At 33.8% G+C, this 11,157-nt stretch overlaps 1 protein-coding gene across 1 annotated transcript in view; it reads left to right on the forward strand.

The window, feature by feature from the left end:
- Positions 1-279: 279 nt before the first annotated feature.
- The window catches only part of LOC134260096 (uncharacterized), a gene marked incomplete at its 3' end in the record, with an annotated part of 103,227 nt that continues 92,349 nt past the window's right edge, over positions 280-11,157 (forward strand). Inside the window, exon 1 of the mRNA XM_062742706.1 lies at positions 280-357. The remainder of the gene's footprint in view (positions 358-11,157) is intronic.

Consider the following 11,157-nt stretch of genomic DNA (forward strand, 5'->3'; position numbering starts at 1 on the left):
TGACCTGAAGCATTTACTGGATTGTTACTTACATGTTTTCAACTAATAAGTAATTCCACTAAATTACATCAAACTGAACATTAATAATTACGTCTTAAGCAAGCTTGAAGCTTTGTATCATTTCTTATCGCTTAGTTGACATGAACTGCTTCGCTACCAATAGTAGCTGGTGTCCGAAAGCAATATTTTCACTATACGCACTTTATAACAGTGTAAATGCATTTCCGATAAACATCGGGACAATTTTAACATGGGTTTAAAGTCTAAGCTACACCGGAACAAAATCATCTTTGTGTGACTTGAAGCATTTCCAGGTGTGGTCTACCGTTCTGATTTGCACCTTTAAGGCAACTAAAGGTAAGAAATATTTTTTTAATTATCGTAACAGTAAAATAGATAAGAAAATAGTTACTTTATAATGCATTTATCTCCTTTTCTATTTAAAAAATAGTCAACTTGAAAAATTCTACTTTCGATTTACATGACGTAGTAAAACATGTTTTACTCATTTGTGTGTAAGGGTAACCCTTACAAATATTTTCAAAACGCTCTCCATTCTTCCTTTAAGGCCTCATTCGCTATAACTTTCATTAAATATTCAGCAAAACTTTGTATGTATTAACAAAAAATTGCAGCATTTTAATAGACATAAACAAATCAAATGTACATATAGCACATTGAGGATAAGTAAATCAGTTTTAAAAACACGTACATGCTTACCATATACATGAATATCATTGGAAATATTTCTAAGATAAAGATTCCCCTTTTAAATTACAAAGGGATACTCTGAGAGTGACTTATCAGAAATCAGCACAAGTGCATTTCTGCTCTTATATTTATTTTATTATGCTTTTAAAACCAACATGTTGTGAAATATAAAGCTAACATTTTGTGTAAGATTCGGTTTTATCTTAAAATTGACACTTTTGTCGCTAAACTTTAACATTTCATTTATTACACATGTAAGTCATGCTAATTATATTCAGTAACATTAAAGGTACTTAGACACAGATTTGAAGTCAATGTTTTCTATATAATATCACGAATTATATATTTTAATAGCATTTCACACAAAAATTAATTAAAAATCTTATTTCATTCAAAAGTTATTAAAACTTTAAGGTTTTTGGCGGGTTTGATTGACACATCCTTGCACTTTCACAAATTTTAACTTTATTCTTTATCCTTAGGAAAATTGGCAATCTTGTTGTGTATTGATGCGAAATATTAAAGCTTAAATCCAGAAAAATAATTTTATTCAGAGTAGAAATGTTAAAAAGCAAAACTCCTTTACAAGTATCGTCATTCCGTTGTGTACAGGATTTAGCATATCGACCACACTCGTGTAATGAACATATTTTTAAATAAACAAGTTTTTGTAAACAGGGCAAGATCTCTGTTATTGTTTTTTGTTTACGATTCACCGGGTGCGTTAAATAGCCAAAGTCTGTTCACCACATCTGCACAGACTGACAATAAATTGAGTGTTTGTTTTGCTTTCAATCATGTCCACTTTGATTTTTCTGGATTATAGTATTAATATTTTCATTAACACACAACAAGATTGCAACTTTTCCTAAGGATAAAGAACAAAATTAAAATTTGTGAAAGTGCAAGGATGTGTCAATCAACATCATAGCATGTGGTTTAACACATTGTGTTATAAGGAATGTATCAAGTCCTAAAACAATGAAATATTTTCATTGACATTTCAAAGAATTATCCTTGTCTCCATTTTGCTACAGTTTGAGTATGATTTTGACATCGCAATCCGAAATGTTTTGACGTCATAGCTACACTGCGAATAACATTCCTTGAACGCTCCGCCCACTGAACACCTTGATTCGTTAAAAGGCGTTTAAACGGCCTATAAAAAAAAAGTTTTTTTTTAAGTTTCATCCTCAGCAGCATAAGAAGGTGAAAGGGTTTATTTCATACATATCACGTAATAAAAAAGAGTCCACAAAGAGACAAGGGACTTTACAGATAAACCTATAAATTTGGGATACAGTCAGTATATGACATCACCAATAAGCAGAAAAGACTGTTACTTGTATGTCCATTGAACAGAAGGATTTGGAGATAACGAACAGTATTCAATCTCAAAGTCCATAAAACAAAACAAGAGCAGAGCAAACACGGACCTCCGAAACATCAGGGTGGACCACGTTGCATGGGGGAGTGAGCATCCCCTACTGAACGGTCACATGTGCTCATTGTCATGATCAGTTAACTTTTACAAGAAGCACTGACTTTAATAGTTGACTGTTAACTTGGACATTTAAACCTGTGTCATATACGGGGGTACATAACTGATAATATAATGTATATTGACAATGCCTTGGAAATGTTAGGGGCACTCGGGCCGGTAGTGTAGGGTAGGTTTGTTGTCGTTTCCTTCAAAGACAACTTGTACAAATTCATGTGCATTTAAAAAAAGTCGTTATTTTTGTTGAATAAAATGTCGAACTAAATATTAATATCGTTAAATAGCTTCCACACTTTGTCCTAGTGTACAAGTAAGCCGTCAACTGTAAAAGCCTGACCTTCTCGTAAAAGTCCAATTATGGCTCTTCTTGAAAGGACTATAAGATAGAACCTCTGCATGCATGTTTATACGTATGTTCCGATAGATTTCTATCTATTCTGATTTTTCAAAAAAGCATCTGGGATTTATACACATGTTATTTCTTTTAAGCATGAATCATCAATTTAAATTGCCGAAAGGGGAGGAGGTAACCGATTAAGAATGTTTTCGCTTGCTTCTCCTTTTAGATTATATCTTACTTGTAAATTGATGAAAGAATTATTGCAGGCATTTACCATCTTTAAAGTTAATTAAACTAAAACAGGGGATACCATTGCTTTTGACTTAACAAAGATCGCATAAAATAATAAGATTATTCTCGGTATCAATCATTCTTCTTTCATTGTAAACAAATAACAAAGAACATTAATGTAGACATACAAATTCATGAACTTTCAAGATAACTCAACGCATCACATCATAGCAATCCGACGGCCCGTTTGAGTAATACATGTTCATTCAGTTTACTTGTAATATTCGTATCAATGTAAATAAATGTAACAAACAACATAATAAACAACGTAATGAACAACAATTTTATAAAATTCATTTATAAATGAACTAGGTTTACTTAGTACTAGTACCTGTCTACCAAGGATTATTTGGTCACGCACTAACCACTTCTTTCCCCAGAGAACGTTTTAACGTTGTTGTTTATTTCTTGCTTGATTTGCTGGATGGATTAAACACATACACTTTTTTTTATAATAAAAACACAGGATGAACAAATACATGTACAATGTACCAGCGAAGGTAAAAAACCAACCCTACCAAACAAACTGAATGATTGTTTACTTAGGTAAAAGAAATGCAATGTATTTGTCTGTGTATTCAACTAGGGAAATATACTTACTAAAAGGTCGATCAAGCAAACTGACAGACTGTTATTGGAATGCTAGTACAAATAGGTATGAGGTATTTTAAAGTATTTCTAGGCTTTTTTTAAATTATAAACAAAAAAAAAAAAAAAGACCCAGATTTCTTTGAATTCAGCAAATGTTATTTCATGCTAAATGTAATACAACAGAAATGCAGATTTATCAGAAATGTAAAATGCATTCTTCAAATCATTTGACAAATCTGTTGATTTGATTTTTTACGGGGCTTGCTGAATGCATAGCCCTCAATGCAACACAGGCCATCAGTGAGGATGGAAAGCCGGTTAAAAAGTTTTCGGGCAAATAATATGCCACATTTTTAACTTGTTAAATCTATATCAGACCAATTATAATTGCCCAAATCTTTTACTGAAAGTGAGATTTTAGGTTTGACTGTCTGTCTAGCTGTCTTACTGTCTATATGAAATACTTTCGTTTGCCCACGATATCTAGCCTTTGACCTTTTGTAATGAAATTTTACTACTAATCTTGTGGCCTGGGGAAGAACTGTACTGATCTTGTAAAAAAATATTTAAAGAATCAAACATATTTTTTTTAAGCTCACCTTGGCTGAAGGCTCAAGTGAGTTTCTCTTATCAAAATTTGTCCGTTGTCTGTCGTCGTCATTGTCGTCGTCGATGTTCTTAACTTTTCACATTTTCATCTTCTTCTCAAGAACCACTGGGTCAATTTCTACCAAACTTGACACAAAGTATCCTTTGGTAAAGGGGAAATCAAGTTTGTTTCCCCGCAATCACGCATTTTCACGTTCTTTAAAAAGTTCATTTAATCTTTAATTTATTGCCAAATTCTAACTTTTTTATACTTGCTTGAATCTCATAAAATAAGAAAAGTTATTTTCTAGTTAAAATATTATTTCAGAATATTATTTACGCCAAACTTTAGAAAAATTTGAACCCCACTATGAAGTGCTTGCGGGGAAATGGTAAAGTAATCTTTCTATGACACGAGGATTCAATGTATGTTATATAGTTATTCTGTAAGTTGTAAAGAGTTAAAAATCTTCTTTTCAAGAATAGCAAAGGCATGAATGATCATATTTATATGGTAGTATCCTTAGGTACTGTAGATTTAGGTTTTTTTCAAATCATGACCCCCGGGTGTAGTACAGTACCCGCATCGTTATTCTTTACATTTCTATCGTGTTCTATCATGAATGTCAGACTGCTCGGCCCAACGACACCTCGGCCCAACGATACCTCGGCCCATTGACACCTCGGCTCCGACGGCTCGGCCCAAATTTGCAGACACCTCGGCTCACATAAAAGACACCTCGGCCCAAACAGAAATATAAGATTTTAATTGAATAGTTTTTATTATTTATGCTGTTATATATCTATGAAATGCAAAAGAAAATTAATTTGATACATTTGCAATCTTCCAAGACGTCAAATTGACGGTAGTTAAAGAAAAATAATCCATTAGTAACTTGATCATAAGTGCTAATCATTAAACAAACAAGAAGATGCGGTGCATCCTTTAGAGTCTCGAGCGCGTGTCGTATGGGGTGGTGACTATGAGGAGTTAATTACGAGAAGCCATAATTGGGAGACTTATTCATGTTAATGAAAAGTTCTTTAAGAAACCTTTGTTGATATTTTATTGAATTGATTTGAAAAAATATGAGTTTTTAAAAATAAACAGTAAAATATATACATGTATATCAAAAATAAACAAATCAATAAATCTTGCGGACCAGGGCATAAACTTCTGTGTAGACTTATTACATGTACCTCCCAATCAACGGATTAATTGTAATTTGATGTTGTGCTGTGGTTTGTTAGAAAATACTTAAATATTGAAATTATCGTATATTTATAGTATACGTATAGTGATTAAATTTATATTGTAAACATTTACATTACCGTTGCATAGAAAGTACACAAAAAAATAATAAACTAATTAAACAAACTAAATTTAAATTTTATTCCTAACGCATGGGCCGAGCAGTCTTCGGTATGGGCCGAGGTGTCAATGATTTTGAGCCGACCTGTCAGGGCCGAGGTGTCAACCAGCATGGGCCGAGGTGTCGTTGGGCCGAGTAGTCTGTCTACCTCTATCGTGCGTGTATCCTATCGTATCGTGCGTGTATCCTATCGTATCGTGCGTGTATCCTATCGTATCCTATCGTATCGTGTTTTCCGTTTATCAGGTTTTGCGTTTTCTATCGTGTTTTGCGTTTATCGTGTTTTCCGTTTATCGTGAAGATCGTTTATCAGGTTCTATCGTGTATCGTGTTTTGCGTTTATCGTGTGCCTTCGGAACTCATCGCAAATAATCCTTACATAAAGATGAAACACCCGAGGTATCCCGAGTCCGATTTTCGTTTTGTTAAATTTTTTTACGATTTGTTCAAAATGGCGCGGGCAGAGAGAGGGTTGCGATTTTCGGAGGCAGTGAAATTAGCGATTGTGAGGATGTACAACAGCAAGATGTCAGTTGAGAAGATACGAGATGGATTACAGAGGCATCACAACGTGATCGTGAGTAGACAGGGCGTCTACAATTTTCTAAGACGGTGGAAATCCGGCAATGGTCTCGCCAGGAAACCGAGGACCGTGAAAGAAGACGCCACCAAACTAAAGCCCCTGCACTTAAAGTTCCTGGACGCTTGGTTGTCAAAGAACAACGAACTGACCACAACTATGCTCCAGAGAAAACTGTTTGAAGTGTTCGGAATCCGTGTGTCCAGCAGTCTGGTGAGAAAACAACGAGCCGCATTAGGATGGAAGACAGTTTTGTCCAAAACTTGTCAGCTCATCAGTAATAAGAACAAACTGGTAAGTGTTTTGTATTTGAGTGTTATATTTTAGATTAAGTTAAAGATTCCGTTGTCTGTATAGATGAAATGCTCGGTTGTGATAAGGCAGCAAGTACTAAAAAGTTAAAACATATTTTAGCCATTTGTTTTGTTGTTTTTCGTTTAACATGTTATAAGAGACATTAAAAAAAATGATTTCCTGTATATTTTACTTTTAAGCATCAAGAAATTGAATATCTAATTATTTTTTATATTTATCTGTATATAATATTGTTCTAAACTTGATTACAAGTCGTGAAAAGAATTTCCCAAGTGAAAAATTTTTCAAACAAATCACTCACAAATTGCCTACAAATTGCTTTAAAATCACTTAAAAGTGATTTGTTTCAGTGATTTGTAAGCAATTCATCTAACAAATCATGCTTAAATCACTTTCTACTAAAATGATGACTATGATTTGCTTACAATTTGTTATAAAAGGGTGATTTGCTTGTGATTTCTTTCCCATTTCAGACAATTTCTGAGTGATTTGTTAAACTTAGGAAATTGTTACAGTGATTTCTTCATGATTTGTTGAACTTAGCCATTCTTCAAGGTGATTTGAACATGATTTCTGGAACTTCAGAGTGATTTGAAGATGATTTGTTAACTTAGTCTTTCTTCAAAATGATTTGTAAATGATTTGTTGATCTCATGGCCCTTCTTCAGAGTGATTTGAGAATGATTTACTTCATAACTTCCGCCTGGCTTGCTGATTGGTCAGTATTAGAAACTCTACCGCCAATTTTCATTAATCAGATTTGAATTGAAATGAAAGGAGCTACATTGTGCTTTTCTAGATTCATACCTCTCTTCTTTTGTTGAAACTGATTTTTTTTCAATAATCATGCAGAATATAGTTTTAAGGTATGTATAACTGTATTATGCTATCATTTCCTCTTGAGATTCAGTTAATATTCCCTATGTTCACATGCAATTTATTGTTCTTCTACCAACAACAAAGTCGGTGGCATTTAATGTTTAAAACAAAATCTATGTAAAGCTATAAGCTTCAGCAAAGTACTGGCTTTTTCAAAGTGTCTAGACAAATATTTATTTCAGATAAGAAAACATTTACCAACTTCTAAAAGTCAACAATTAATGCTTATATCATATTCTGAATTTGTAGCCAAGTACATGTGTATATGTCTAAAAGGTAACAGGTTCGTTCGCCCGATCTACCTGTTCGCCGGAGTCCGTTCGCGCAGGGTCCGTTCGCCCAAAAATTTCTATGCCCAAAATCTTGTTCGCCCTATTAAAGTTTCGCCCAATAATTATATATTATATTATATATATACTTATATATATTAACTTATTTGAAATAAAGATTAACATGTATTTTATTTCCTTTACGACCTTGGGTTATTTCTCTTCAAACCGGGAACAATGTTTATTTAGTCTTAATTAATTTTTGATTTGATTCGAATGCATTTATCAATGATTTAGTGTTTGCACTATGGTTAATTAGATGACTATAATATCAATGTTTATTGGGGGGATACACCCGTGTTGTTTTTACGAATTGGGCTATGTTTTGAAAACAATTAAGGGACTGAGACGTTCATAGATCCCTTATATAGAACTGAGCAGCGGATCCTGAAGGTTTTACCTCTGAAGAATCTCCCTTTGATCTCAAAAAATGATTTATAAGAAGATGGAAGATGAAAATTCAACATTCAACAAGTATTTAGTATGAGTCTGTATGACCCATATGCACAATCAGTCGGGTGCGTTCACAGTTCTACCATTAGTACCAACTTTCAATATACCATTGGTACAATAATTTGACAATGGTACCAACTGAACGGGTATTGGCATACAAATGTAACAATTTTACCAATGTTACCAATGGGAGTCCAATGGAGACGTTGGCAATACTGAATTATAGATTTCTTTGTCTTCTAGGTTATTGGCACATGCCAGAATCGCAAGAAAATCATAGCAGACTCATATCCGACAAACAAACCACATTAGGATCACATATCTTTAGTTGAAATATCTATGAGTTTTATATAATCCATTTAATGGATCATGTCTAAATCATACTTCAAAATCATGAATATAAGTGTTTGATATGATTTTTATGTGATTTTGGCATGATTTGTTAAAAAGGATTAGAGGAAAAATCGTTTATATCATTGTAAATCCGGGATCCCAAAGTCTTTCTAACTTGTTGCCATGTCGATAACTAGCTGTGACGTCATTTACCAACACTAACCACACTCTAGACTGTCTGCAGAAAAATCTACCATTGGCAAAAAACATTGGTACCAGTGGCATGCCAATGGTAAAAAATTTTACCAACGGCAACTTTTGTCAACCAACGGCAGAACTGTGAACGCACCCACTAGTATATTATTTAGAATGTACCAAAAATGTACAAAGAAATTCATTATATTATATTCTATATAAAATTTGGACGAACGGACCCTGTGCGAACGAGAAATTTGGCGATCGGACTCTGGGCGAACGAAAAATCGGGCGAACGGGATATTGGGCGAACAATTTTTAGGGCGAATGAACATGGAATCTGTCTAAAATACATGATGCCATCTTAATGAGGACACATCCTAGTAAAAGTTTATATTTTAAAATACACTTGCCAAAAGCTTTTTGTTCATATACAACAAATATCGGTATGCATGCATGTGTGTTTTAAATATTTGAGGGATGGTTACATGAGCATCCTACACACAAGTGTGTAACCACCTGGAGTGATTTGAAAGTGATTTGTTAAACTGAAGTGATTTGTTTGCAATTTATTTGAAATGATTTGTTTGCAATTTATTTGGAATGATTTGGTTGTGATTTGTTCAACAGAAGTGATTTGTACACGATTTATTCAAAGTGATTTCGTTGTGATTTCAGGGTGATTTCCTTACAATTTGTTAGGAGTGATTTGTTAGCTCATTTGCATGGGAATTTGCATCACTTACAAATCATCCTCAAATCACTGATTCATTAGTGATTTCTTAGAGTGATTTGTTTGAGGATTTTTTTCACTTGGGTTACAATGCTTCAACTTGATTCAACTCAGTAGACAGCCTCATTTAGCAAAAATTCACAGTCCTTAAAAGTCAATCATGCTACAAGAAGTCACAGTTTTCTAGCTATTTTATTTGGTGTTGAATTTTACACTGTTGTCATCATGGTCGTGTACCAAATTTTAAAATGAAGCTGCGTGAAGAAGTTTGAAACTTGATGTTGAAAATGAATTATGATTTTTAAATAGGCCTAGTCGTAAACCATATTACATTCCCATCTTAATATTAGATTGTATACTCATGTTATTTTATCTGCTGTAATAGTAATATGAAGTTTGGAAGCATTTTGGCTAAGTTCAACTCTTTAAATAATGAAATTCACTTTCCTGAAGATTGAAGAATGATTTTTTAAACCTCATATTTTTTCATAGGTGCGACTGAAATGGTGCCTCAATGCCCTCAACCAGAAAGAGGACTTCAGAGACGTTATCTTTGTGGATGAGAGCACGGTAGAGATGTCCGCTCATGGAAGACTTTTCTTCCATCAGGACAGCTCTCAACTGCAGAGAAAGTGTGCGAGGAAATCCAAGCCAAAGCATGCTTATAAGGTAAGAGAATGTTGTTGTACATGTAAACATTGTTGTCAATCCATAGATAATGAACTCTGACTTTTACGTTTTTTACGTCAAGGAAATATCATGTAACTATATCCTTTATTATGAAAATCAAGTTTATAAAATTGCAAACTTTGTCTTGAAGATCCAAGTCTTCCCATTTTCCATATGTCAGGAAAAGGTGTATTACAGTGAAATAATTTTAGTGTATTGTGTTTCAGGTTCATGTATGGGCAGGGATATCCTACCGAGGTCAAACAAACATTTGCGTTTTCAATGGGGTGATGGATTCCGTCATTTACCAGGGCATACTGGCTGAAAACTTGATTCCATTTGTGGAAGACAAGTTTCCTGATGGATATCGGTTGTACCAAGTAAGTAATCTGACTACTCTTCATCATGTTCATTAAATAAACTATTTTGCCAATCAATTTTAGGTAGCAAGAAATCAGTATATTATTAATGCTATAATTCAATGTTTAATTTGAAAATGACTGTAGTACAAACATTTAATACAAGTAATATTTATTTTTGAGAAGTTTTGAAAATGTACAAGTACATAAACTCATGTTCTTGTGTATATTTCTCTCAAATCTTGTATTTTATTATTATTATTTTTTTTTATTTCTTTGTTTTTAATTAATAGGACAATGACAGCAAGCACAACTCGAAATCGACAAAGAAATGGATGGAAGACCATGGGGTACTGGACAACGTTATGGAGACACCTGCCTCATCACCAGATCTCAACCCGATCGAGAATGTGTGGGCGTCCATGAAATACTACCTCCAGACGAAGACCAAACCCAGGACCAAAGATCAGCTTGTTGAAGGGATAAAGGCGTTCTGGGAATCCCTGACTCCTGCCCAGTGCGGCCGCTACATCGACCACATCCACAAGGTTATCCCTTATGTTGTACTGAATGACGGTGAAGCATCTGGGTTTTGAAGTACACAGTGCATATGTTAAAGATCTTTTGGAAAAGGACCCCCCACCCAGAGTGAAAGTGTTCTTTTGAAATTCTAAAATCTTTGGAAATTTTAAGTGTACAGACATCTTCTAAATGATATGTGATTTGCCTTATCAATTGAAATTTACATTTTTGTACATAATAACTTTGAATTGACAGAAAATTGTAATGTGCATAGTTGATTTGGTTTTACTGTATACATGTATATGATTCCATTTGTATGTATTTTTTCACCACCACCATTTTTTGGCACTACATTGTAAATGAATAAACTTTTCTATATTGGGGCTGAAAACTTA

The sequence above is a fragment of the Saccostrea cucullata genome, unplaced genomic scaffold, assembly GCF_032062105.1.
Source record: "Saccostrea cucullata isolate Sc308-1 unplaced genomic scaffold, CSIRO_AGI_Scuc_v1 ctg3167, whole genome shotgun sequence".
NCBI lineage: Eukaryota > Metazoa > Mollusca > Bivalvia > Ostreida > Ostreidae > Saccostrea > Saccostrea cuccullata.